General features: G+C 36.0%; 1 long non-coding RNA gene across 1 annotated transcript in view; it reads right to left on the bottom strand.

Moving 5' to 3' along the window:
* LOC140743358 (uncharacterized) overlaps nt 1-13,034 on the bottom strand; it is a 177,471-nt gene that overhangs the window by 66,527 nt on the left and 97,910 nt on the right. The window lies entirely within an intron of this gene.

Below are 13,034 nucleotides of genomic sequence, written 5' to 3'. Positions count from 1 at the left end.
GTAATTATTTCACGTACTTATATAATATGTTTATTAGTAAGCGATAATATGGGTACAAGGTACGTTGGCTTGAATTTGTTGCTATCCCGGCTGCAGACTCACGCCGAGAACCCCTTATCGTTCTCGCACTCACCTGTTCTCCGATCGGTCTCAGTGCGACCATAACATTGTATGTTATTGTGTAGGTAAAGCCGCTGCACTGACGTTCTGTGGTGGAGTTCTGGATGATGGTCGAGAATGCGAATGAGAAGATCGCATGAGATGAACCTTCTCGGTGAGATTTCTCGGCGAGACTTCTCGCGTGAGTCTGTAGCCGGCTTTAGAATTCTCAACCAATCCATGTATCCATCCATCTCTTTCGAACCTAGTGGGATATATCATTGCAGTGGGAATTTTATCTAAGATCACGAAGTTTACAAAGTAAAATGTTTTATTTGGAATTTTCTCATGGACAAGTTTTGGTAAAAATTACAGAAGTTTCGTTTGACAAATACAAATAAGCGGCGAAGAGTAATTGATTGATAAGGACGTGTTTAGATCAGTACTTCAGTAGACCTTTTTATATGCTTAGAGGAAAAATAAGTTTTATTTTGTATTTCAAGAATAATACTGTATCGATTGTAGGTATGTAGTGCCTCATAACAAATATATAAAAGGTAAAATTAACATTTCCGTTTTTAACCAAGTCCAAAAAAAGGATTCACAATTCGGCTCTCGGTTAATGCTCTTTTATGTATCCAAGCCATCTATTTAAGTAGCATTCTATTTAAATTGCATTAAGACTTTCATCCCCTAAATGCACCCAGGGCGGCCATTTTGCTATAAAATTGCTTTTCCGATCCAATAAAACTAGCCGTAGCGTTGGTTATCGGCCAAACTGCTACCGGGTTACACGGACCGATAAATTACCGTCATACTGTTTGTTTATATTTAGCGTCCAGGATACGGGCCTTAATCAAACGTCCGACGTCACCCGGAGCCGGTTTCAACCGGTTTTAACCGGGGAGATAGACGCGTCAGTTTTCCCTCGCCCTGGCTTCCTGCCAAAACGTAATCATGATTTCTCCCTATTCGTATACATTTGCGATTTAAAAAAACAATGGTTTTACCTGCAACCGTGCTAGATTAGGACTTCGCTGGTATGGAGTTTAAGTTTCGTAATTTATTTGTTTGTCTACAATACAAGGTAAAAGTATAGACCGATTGTGGGTATCAAATAATTAGTTAAATATGTCATACTGAAATTATATTAAATAGAACCGGATTATTATAATTCTTAATTGAGTTTTTGTTTGTGTAAACAAGTCCGTACGCACTCGTTAAATTTTGTTATAGCAGCTAAATCTAAGACATTTACAGTTTTATAGTAATTTCAATTACTAGGCAAATCATTTTGAAGGTGGTAGAACGATTTGTGGTTCGACTTCGGCGGCACCACCGCCACACCTATTTCTATCTAATAACAGCAGTGTTAGGCGCTGCTGTGTTCCGGTTTGAAGGGTGTGGTAAGGGAGACAGACTTTTCCGAGGCGTTCCAGCTTAGTCCTCAGGGGTAGCGGCGCATCTATGGCCGACCTCAGGTAGGAATATCTAATCCTATCTGGGGTTGATTACAGATGTCCATGGGCGGCAGTAGCCACCTACCATCAGGTGGACTGGATGGTCGTCTGCTACTCTTATATAATAAAAAAAAAATACTAGGCCGTTTCAGATTTTTATTTAGACAGTTATAATTGGGATCTTGTATAAAATTTATGTAAAACATGATTTTAATAGAGGCATTGAATGATCGAACCATAGATTAGTAAAGATACTTCGCCGCCTTGAAATTGAATGAAGCCACAAACGGCTTATTAGTAAGTTCTTTTTTTGAATTGTTGACAAATAAAAACATTTTTAGAGATAAATTACGAGTAAATAACTAATACTGCGTAATTTACATAATAAATAATAATTATTTAAAATATTTTAGGGACATTTAGCACGGAGACGTGGCATAACTTTTTTACGCAACTATTTCAATTCTCAAAACTGGGTACATTTTCTTGTTAGGAGTGAGTAATCTTTAGTAATCTATGGATCGAACAAAGAGTTTGAGAAACAAATTCCGTGGATAAAAGGCCCACAAATTGGTTATTACGGGACATGCCCAGCGGTTACTTGTGTACTGTCCTTGACATGTTCGTTATCGAAATCATTAATGATGTTACTTAAATCTTTTATATATATATATATATATATATTTCTTATGGGCGTGTGTATGTCACTGAACTCCTCCTAAACGACTGGACTGATTTTGACGAAATTTGTTGTGTGTGTTCAAGGGGACTTGAGAATGGTTTAGATTCACAATTTAGTCCGTGGGAAAAGGTATTTTTAATTAATTTTTAATTCGTAAGTAGTTATAGAATCGGAAACTATGCATTTGATCAAGTGATGATCTTTAGAAAAGTTATTGTCCAAGAGTTCACGAGGGTTTGGGAATTGGTAAGACCAATTTTCGACAGATGGCACAACTGTCATTCCAATGCAGGTACAAATTTTCCGTTTTATTTATGTCATATTATTTCTTTAAAATGCGGGCGAAGCCGCGGGCACCACTAGTATTATTATAGTATTTTGAATGCGAAAAATGATTCGTGTAAATGCGAGAATGATTCCAGGAAATTATTTATCCACAGCAAATAGTTCATTTTGTGCTCAGAATTATCAGCTATAATCACTACCAATTAACGAATTGACGCTTGAGCATGGATTTATTATATCAAGATTTTATTGGTTTAATGCTTACTTTTAATGGAATATATTTGAGTTTAAATAAATTATCGAAGTGGTAATTACACTTCTACTAACTATAAATGAAAGTTTCTGTTTTTGATTTTGGATATTTGGATTTTGGTCCTTGGATAGGTTAAAAATAGTATCCTTAACAAAGAAGATTTTTCTACAGCTCGTGATTTTTATAATATCGGGGTAGCAGACTAACATGCACTTCATCTGATAGTAAGAGGCTCCTGCCGCCCGTGGACGTCAGTGATCAACCGGGGATAGCGGGGTCGCAGATGTGATCCCGCTATCCTCGAGGACTAAGCTGGAATGTCTCGGAAAAGTATGTATCTCTTACCACACCCTTTAAACCAGACCACAGCAGGGCTGATATTATGCAGGAATAGATGTTGCAGTGGTGCTGCCGGAGCCGAAGCATAGAGGGTTCTACCACCTTTGATAATCAATTTGCTTTACCAAAGTATGCTGGTACACTTTCACTATAAATTAATAATATAGTGTATCTCGACGAGATCCGATCGTATCTTGCAGCGGAACGAAGCTGTCAATTCCTATTACGCGAATATCCCGTCGCATATATAATCTGCTGATCGCGTTAATTTGTTTGCAACCGCAACATAATCTACACTCTATTAATCCAACCTGTCTCTTTAACCGAATTGTAGTGCGGTGATTATGTTACTTGATTTAATAGCCAAATATATTTTCTACTGTTATAAGCTACATAGTTTAGAATTATGATAGGTAGCTTATTTAAGTTGCATTATTTTTTGTAAAATATATTTTAAGTGTCTAGATGAATTTGTGTTCTTAGTACACAGACCAAAGCGGGTAAATTAAGATTGAGTTCTAGCAGTCATGATAATGTATACCTTACAATAGGCATAGCGGAAAGCTCGCCAATAGAGATGCAGTCTTAAACGGAATATTTTAAACAGAAAAATGGGACCGAGATCCAGACAAAACCTTTTTGAACAGGCGCGTTACAACGTTTTTTGCTTCCGAATGAATCACGCCACAATACTTACCGTCAAACATAATGTGCGCGCGAATACTTCAGCGGCCAGGAGGCAGCAAGATAATGCTGTGTGATGAAAGGCACCTTCTCAGCGCGTTTCAATGCTACTGCGATGTATACGAGTAGAATCGCCAAATTCGAGTAAAATAAAGCGGACTTTTCCTTAAAGTATACAAGCTTTTACAGGGCAATTTAAGATACTAACTCTGGCCGTGAAGAGACTGTAGTGAATTAAATCAATGTGAGTAATGAAAACTTTATAATAACATAATTCTCATTGTCTTATGTTGAAATCGGGAGGTGCAACAGCAACCGCCCTGGAAATCTTAAAGTAACCATAAATACAATATTAAATGGAATTCTATAGAAAATGATTATAACAGTATTACATCATCGATGGTATACCCAAAAGACAAGGGTAATTAAATTCTGATAACATCACTCATTTAAAATTTAAACGGTTACTTTACGATATGTGGCCATAAAGGATGCTGATGGGAAAAATTAGAATCTTATCACTAATCAATACAAATCTTATGAACATTACAATAATAACTTAGTGCTATAAATAAAAGCCCTATAAATTTAAATATAATTCACTGTATCTGAAAAAACATGACAAAAAGAGTATCGGAACAATGAAAGTGTAGATAGCCGTGGCTTGTATTACTAAAAGAATTCTGAATTTTACACGGTTCGTTCTACTATTAAAACAACATTTTAGAATCGAAACGTTTTGTTAAACTATTTGTTAAATTTTCCTGGGAATTTCTGCGAGTGTACGGTGTAATTCGATAAAGTGTTCGGGAAGAGAGAACTACAGAAAAAACGTTGGTTCGTGAGAATCGCTTAATTAATTTAATCTCTTGTCGGAGTTAGTGCGTTTTATTCACGTACAAAGACGTAGAAAGATAAATCATTAGCTTATTGTTAACATGTTGATTTTGCGACATACATTTTTCTTCTTGAATAATAAAATTAAATTATTACTTAATGCGGTCAGTTAAATTAATCTTCACATGAATTATAAGGAATCCTCTGATGTGACGTTTTCCAATTTGTTATACTTCTAGAATGGAACGCCTAATTAATTTCTAATATGGACACTAGTTCGACTAGAATTATTTCAGTTTGTCGCTTTTGGTTGACCCACTGATGGGACAAAGACATTTTGAAGTCCATATTAACTCGTAACCTTAGATTTTTTTTAATATAGGAGTAGCAGACGAGCATGCAGTCCATCTGATGGTAAGTGGCTACTGCCGCCCATGGACATCTGTAATTAACCCCAGATAGGATTAGATATACCTACCTGTGGTCGGCCACGGATGCGCTGCTACCCCTGAGGACTTAGCTGGAACGCTTCGGAAAAGTATGTCTCTCTAATCACACCTTTCAAAACGGAACACAGCAGCGCCTAACACTGCTGTTATTTGGCAGAAATAGATGTGGCGGTGGTGCCGCCGGAGTCGAACCACAAAGGATTCTACCACCTTAAAATCTACACACTGCTGCAGGCATTGGGCGTAATTGATAGTCCTGGGGTAGAAGATCATTTCCAGTAGTTAAAATGATTAGTTCAATCCTTGATTTATTGATACTTTTCTGCATGCTATTCGAATACTCTGTTAAGAAGGTGTTGGTCAAACCTGTATTAGGATTTTTTATTAATCACATTTATTTACATCTGTAACTGATTGCTCCAGGGGTACTGACGGTCAACCATTTGAGATTCCTTGCCTAATAAAAACACGAAAATTGAGTAAAATAAAAACATTGGCAAAATTCTGTTAAAAGCAGTAAACTAATTAACATCCTCAGTTATCTTGGCACACTTTGATGTTTTTATAAATAAATGGAGATTCTTTCAACGCTTCATTTCATTCATATTTTAACCTGGTAGATACTAATTATCTTTTGATCATTCGTATATTTTAAATTTAATAGACTAGGAAAATAACTTAATGATAACTTTAATTGGCCAACTTTTGTTAATTAAAATAAGTACTTATTGCGATAAATGTTAAGCAAGTTAATTCATTGACAAAAGAAAACTTTTCTATGGTAAACAAAACCAAGTTAACGCGAGCTTAGTTTGCTCATTAACAGTTGTGTCTTTTATCTGAAGAACTTAAGTACTCCATACTTTTAAAGTTCTTGCTGCCAACTAAGTGTGGAGTCTAGGCCGTTTTTGTGAATGAATAACAATAATTCATAATCATTTATGTGTTTAGACACATAAATGAGTATAGAAATTTGTTAATAAGTAAATTTATTTCCATTATTTTTTTGTAATTTGGCAATAATCTGTATACTGCATTAGTTATTACATTTTAGTCAGGTAATAACTGCAATCTTATGTCTAATATGAATCTTGGATCGTGTGTATGAGGTTTTTGTTGAAATTTTGTATTACAGGGTTGATTATAATTTTCTTTAGAATTCAGTCAAGATAAATGCGAGCCATTCTGGTCGAGTCTCTGTTCTCATGGCCCACAGTGCGCACGCGTACTCGTCGCCATTGAGGCGATCAGCAAGGCTAGACAGTTCCCGCGATCAACGGCAGTTACCCCTCCGCTTGCCACGGGCGTAGATCTCTCGGGTAACAATTTCTTCAAGGTCAATTATGACTCCCTTGCAGTTGCTAGGCAACTATTAATCACTTAGGGCCAGGAAATTGATGAACATTCTCTAATCGAAGGAACTCCTCAATATCGAGAGTTTCATGAATTATAAACTAGGGAGGGGGGTGACACTGTACACACGGCTCGCGTAGAGCATGAGCGCTAGCGCCCGCTCGCTATGCTACAGCGGGGCGATGGGTCGTAGGATTTTTGTCGCGCGTTAAGACCTGAGGATCTGAACGTCAGTGGTTTAAGCGGAAGAAAAAGCAGGGGGTTGCGGTCGAGAAACCCCCCGCGGGCGCAGGCGCGGCCCAAGTGTTCGGTAGATTTCCAAGTGCGAGATTACGCTAATCCTCCGGTGGTGTCCCACGCGGCAACCGGCACCGGCCGCCGGGTGGTCGGCGAGGTTATAAACATGCCGCGTCGAAATCGCCGCGTGCATACGATCGCGATCGTGTTCGCGCTCGCCATCGCTTGGCTGCCGAATGCCGACCGGGCTGCGTAAGTATACGAAACATTTTATAATCACAGTTTCTACTCGGTTTGTGGGTAGTTTAATTCAACTTTTCATCAAAGCATGTCAACTTACTGAACCAACAAGGATACAAAGTCCTGCGATACCAACAACATCTAACAAAGTCTACATTTCACATAAAATAACACAATCTGTAAATATTTACTACTTACTAATAAATATTTACACAGAAAAATAAAAGAGCACCTGCAATTACAACTAAAACGGAAACATGAAGAATAAGCTGTCTCGACTCCGACGGCTTACACAACTGTAGCTTTTTTATTTTCTCCGTTTCACAAAACGAACTCAAAGACTTCGAAACTTTCCTGAATAGTCTGGATCTCAGACATTAGGTACTATTGTATACGAGTAACTTATTCAAAAATATTTTGGCTGAAAATTAAAAAAAAGTCGAATTATTATTATTATCAAGATAGCAAAAAACTAAATAATAAAAGGAGAAGCTGTCCTGACTATCTTTACAGTTACAAAACAAGGTTTTCTGGTTTTAAATAATGGTGAAACTGCTTAAACAATTATAAACTGGGGTCTAATAAAAATAATAAAACATCAAAGATCCATATACCCAAAAATACCTAAATATAGTAGAGTACCTAATACATAGTAATAATAGTAAACAGCATGCATGCAAGCAATTCACAATTCGCAATAAGAAGTACTCTTTTCGACAGCATTGTTACTACCTGGGCTATAAATATAATTTAAGAAAATTTTAATATAAAGAGACACAATATAAATATTAACCTTTTTATCTCAAACCAAAGGAACGGAAAGGCTATCGATATCTATCAGCTGACTGTAAATGTTATTTATCCTACCAATAAAGCCTACCATCTCTTCATCTAAGATTACCACCTTCGTGGTTCGACTCCAGAGGGACCAACGCCACACAATTCTGCCTTAAAACAAAAATGTTTGAAGGAAAGACATTCTTATATCAAGTGTTTTAACTGTCCTCAGGGATAGCAAAGCATATGTGATCTATCTCAGGTCGTACTCTTATTCTGTACAGGGATTGATAAAAAACGCACATGCAGCAATAGCCACTTACTATTAAGTGGACTGCATATTTGCTATAGAAATAGCAAGAATACTACAGATAATCAATAATCTTACCGAACCACACGCAACCGAAAATCTTCATTTCAACAAACCTTTTGAAACAATCACACGTTACTGAGTAATGATATACAAAAAAATTAACAATAACTACAATATGTGTGTGTTAGACTTCTCACAATCACATACCAGAAACTCAAAACCACGAATAAGTAGCAACTCCAGACTGATAATAACGTGTAAAATACTTGAAACGAGTTGATTGTAATTATAATACATAAGATAAATAAATATTCGAAAAAACATTAAAACATGACGCGAGTGCGGGTGTATACACGCGCGGCAGGATAAATACTCTATGTCTACTGGTAGTGGCAAGCGGCAATGTTATGGAGGATAAAACGGACCACGGCTCGACAATAACATAAGTTTTTCAAACCATTGGTGGATTTATAACAATGCCGATTCTAGATGATAATAAGATTTTAGTTAAAACACAAGGAACCGAATCAGATTTTAAAACAAATAAAGATCCATATTTATTATTTCATAAAAGTAGCAAAGAAGCGTGCAGTTCACCTTATAATAAGCAAACGCTGCGTCCCACAGATTCGTATACAACCCCAGATAAAATCGGAAATCTACGGGCGGTGCTTCTGGAGTCAAACCACGAAACGTTCTACCACTTTCATCCAACTGCAGGGTTATCCCTGGATGGTCGGGGCGGTAAAGGCCGTTTAATATCAAAATAATTTCAAGCCTGTATGTCACTTCCATGAAAAACAGCAAAGACTTACAACCTCCCTCAAAATAAACAATTTAGGTACGAGGTAAATAGAATACAACTCTATTCTCACTTCGAATAGATATTTCAATCTGTAACAATAATCCTACATACAGATTTGTAAATGTCATAAAAGACAAATAAATAATTGGGATATATTGCGGGGCATCCATCGGGAATTTAGTGGGTGCATTCACGCTCCAGTAATTATACGGGCTTCACGCATCGATAAGAAACTCGCTAACGAAATGACAGTGTAGTTGACAGATTTCGTGCGCTGAAATGACAAAATAAAATGATGATAAACTATCATTTTATTCAAACAAAATCAGTAAAAATAAAAGTTATAAGTTGCAGTTGTAGTCAATGCGGAGAATGTCATTTTTGAGTTACAATTCAACAAGGACTCTAATTTTCTAAAGTTCTAAAGTCCCAAAGCTGGGCAAAGATTCCCACTAGTGAAAGGATGCTACAGGAATGAATTACGATGCGACGCTCATCTCGTGCAAGGTGATTACCATTTTCGTATTTAAATTCGTATTATAAATTAAGTAATAATCACTTGTACTTATGTTTCGGGTGTGACTCGCGAGCGAGCGTCAAGTTATTAAGTAAGGAAGAATACTTAAAAGTTAAACTTCATGAGAAGAAACTTTAACCGTGTATTATTATTTATTCAAATTGAATAATTTACTAAGTTTACTGCAGTATAAAAGTGCATAAACGTTAAAATGAATGAATCCATTAGGGAAATTAATGGAGGCTACAAGGTAAGTGAGTTTTAAAATGTACTCACTGTCATGGGTTTTTATTGAAATTTAGATACCATAAATTCATAATTCATAACAACTAAAAATTTATTTCAGCCCGGAAGCAATTTACGGTTCATAATTATCTAAGCGGGCTCGAGGAATAAAGTGTTGCTAATTCTGGTTTATTGTAAGTAATTGCTTTTGTAAAACAAGTTATTTCTGAGATTATTAACACTTGTTTAATTTTTTGCTATTATTTTAACAGTAATTATAATCTACCTTCAATTTCCTATGTGGGTGTTAGCAATGACTATTAAGTTAAAATTGTTACTTGCAATAAATATTTCTAATTAAACCATTGTCTGACTATGTCTACAATTTGTATCTAAAGGTGATCGTAAATAGGCTATAAAACCGGCAATATTGTTGCTGGCAATATTGCCGGCGACTATTATGTAGCCTGGCCTTATTTACTGCCTCTCTTGGTGCAAATAACAGAGTAACGCATTGCAGTGTGGCCGAGGAAGATTGCAGTAACTACTATTTTATGCAGCTACTACTATTAAGGTTTGTATAAAATATATGGAATGGATATTGAAGTAATCGTGTGGCTTCTGACAACAATGGAGTAAGTATTCGTATATAACAACATATATGTTTCCGAAATCTTGGCCAACCTAATGAAAGTGTTCGTGCTACGGACTAACAACTTGTGAATCCGAAAATAAACGTACAAGTAAAAGACTCCTGCTTTACGATATGTAATTAAAAATATTACTACAGTGTATAAAAAGAAGTGACAGCATAGTGGATCAAAAACACAAAAAATGTACGCCTCACGGTCGGAGTTAGTTAACAACTTTCCAAAGTTGTGTGAAATCTATCGTTCTACTAGTATACCAACGCCTAAGTCATCTTATTGTAAAAAACCGAAGAGCAGTACGACAATTATGAGTTGGTAGCGACTATGATACTGTTATACGAACACTAATCCATAATGTTTAAGTAACATAAGTACAAAGATAGTAAAACCCTCTGTGAATCGACTCTACTAATAACAGTTTCAAGCGCTGCTGTATTCTAGTTCAGGTGTGATCAGGGAGACATACGTTTCCAAGGAATTCCAGTTTAGTCCTCAGGGGTAGCGGCGTTTCTGTGGCCGAGCTTACGTAGAAATCTAATCTTATCTGGGGTTGATTACCGATATCCAAAGGAGGCAATTGCCACTTACCATCAGGTGGACTGAATTCTCGTCTGCCACTCCTATATTATAAATAGAAAGAAACATATATATAAGAAATGGATATATGACCAAAAATAACCTCAAAACATAATAAGATCGGTTTAAAACAAACAAACAAGTTAAAAAGGCTGCCCTTATGTGATACGATTCAGTAAACAGTAATTAGCTAAGTACGGTAGATATAGAATTAAATATAGGTACAAAATCAACCCTGACATTTTTACTAAGTACATTAAATAAAATGCAGAGCAACGTGGGCGGCACAGCCCGCAATACAAACAGATATTTCAGGAATGTTGAACAAATATAGTTTGATCATAAATTTTATTACGATAACACCTGATGGTATTTTATCAATTTCATTTTATTTTCGTAACATAACAACCTAGACTGTTTTATTTACGCAATTCCGAAAAAAGCATATTTTTTCATAAAAATAATTCAAATTTCAATATGAAAGCAATCTAACGAGTTCATATGCGGCAGGCTTATTGCTATAGCAGCAGCAACTTAATATGTCGAACAAAGTTGATATTTACTTATATAATATATTACAAATGGTCTCCGAGACCCTAAAACATAAAGCAAATATGGCTCGCTTGATATTGAGGTTTGGCCGAGCTACGGTCGGGATTACGCGATATGTAGATAGTGTATTGGCTCATTAGTTCTCCCTGGGATGAAACTGCAAACGCCATATTGTTACTTCATCCTAAGAAAAGCGTCTTCGAACTTAACGCTTATCAGACCCTCATGGCAGTTACTAGCAACATCGTCAAATCGAGAGTAAATGGAACAATATGTACAATAAACTTCTTGGATATCAATTTATAGCGTCATCCTGCAGCAAACTTCATTGCATTGTTAAAATTCAGATTAGTGGAAGAATAGTGAATAGATTAGTGGGTGTTCGTGATCAATCTATGTTGAACGGTTGCAAACTCCAAACCTTTGACAAAATTTAACGACTGCTACCAATAATAATAACCATATAAGAAATTAAAAGTGGAAATAAAATATACGTTTCACATTTCCAAACTTTACGATGATGCAAAAATAAGTTAATCAGGAAAATATACAGAAAAAATATTAAGAATCATTTCCATCTCCAGCAAAAATTGAATCGTAAATCAAATTATCTATATACGGTATCTGTATACGGAATATTGTTTGTTGTTACCGCGGTTTGAATTGTTTAATAGGTTACTTTATTTGACACATTGCTCGAGTTTATTAATCATAGTGAATTATAGATTGACGTTCAATGAGAATGAACGTGAATGCTTTTCATTAATCCGAAAACCCTGACTCCTACAGAATACAAATATGTGGTAGACCCTTTGTGGTTCGACCTCGGAGATACTCCTTCCACGCCTTTTTCTGCATAATAACAGCAAAGTTTAGCGCGGCTGTATTCTGGTTTGAAAGGCGTGGTAGGACAGACATAGTTATCCGAGGCGTTCCAGCTTAGTTCTCAGGGGTGGCAACGCCTGTGACCGACCTCAGGTGGAGGTTTTGCTTTTCCAAATATTCATTACAGATGTCCATGGGCTGCAGCAGTCACTTAAAATCAGGCGGACTACCTCCTCTTGGTGACTTCAATATAATAAAAAATATCTAAATAGTCTAAATAGATTTTACTCGCACTCCATTTTGTGGTGAGTCCTTCATTGCATCTACAAAACATCGATTTCAAGTTATAAGTATCTGATACGGCAATCTATGTCGACGTCAATTTAATTAATGAACATAGTTTCACCGTCACTATATTTGATACAATTCATACCATACAAATTAAGAAGTGTATACAATTCATAAAGCTAACTTATACCTATTGTAAAAACTCTAAAATCCTCAGATAGACTTAGACCTTCCTTAGAATAGGAATTTTGCCAAAGTCAAAGCATAGTTATAAGTGTTGATGATTTAAGGAAGTATGGACATTGCACCTATATTGACTAATCCCTAAGTCGCCTTATAAGATATTCACTGAAAAGGCAAGGAGAAAAGGTGATATTTTAGACCAACATACATTTCAGTAATACATACATTGAATTATACAGAAAGATAAGCCAAGAGAATAGTACGTGAAAAAAATTATGACAGAAAATTTCTAGTTGGAATCATAGCTATTCAAATAAAAAGCGCTCAATTTTAATTAAATAGCATTCAAGGAGGAAGAATAAAAAAACAAGGAAAACATAGATACACAGTTTTTATTACATAAAA

Source organism: Epargyreus clarus, unplaced genomic scaffold (assembly GCF_041222505.1).
Source record: "Epargyreus clarus isolate Ecla_fem2 unplaced genomic scaffold, WU_Ecla_fem_2.2 ptg000007l, whole genome shotgun sequence".
Taxonomy (NCBI): domain Eukaryota; kingdom Metazoa; phylum Arthropoda; class Insecta; order Lepidoptera; family Hesperiidae; genus Epargyreus; species Epargyreus clarus.
This window is presented reverse-complemented; position numbering and strand designations above follow the sequence as displayed.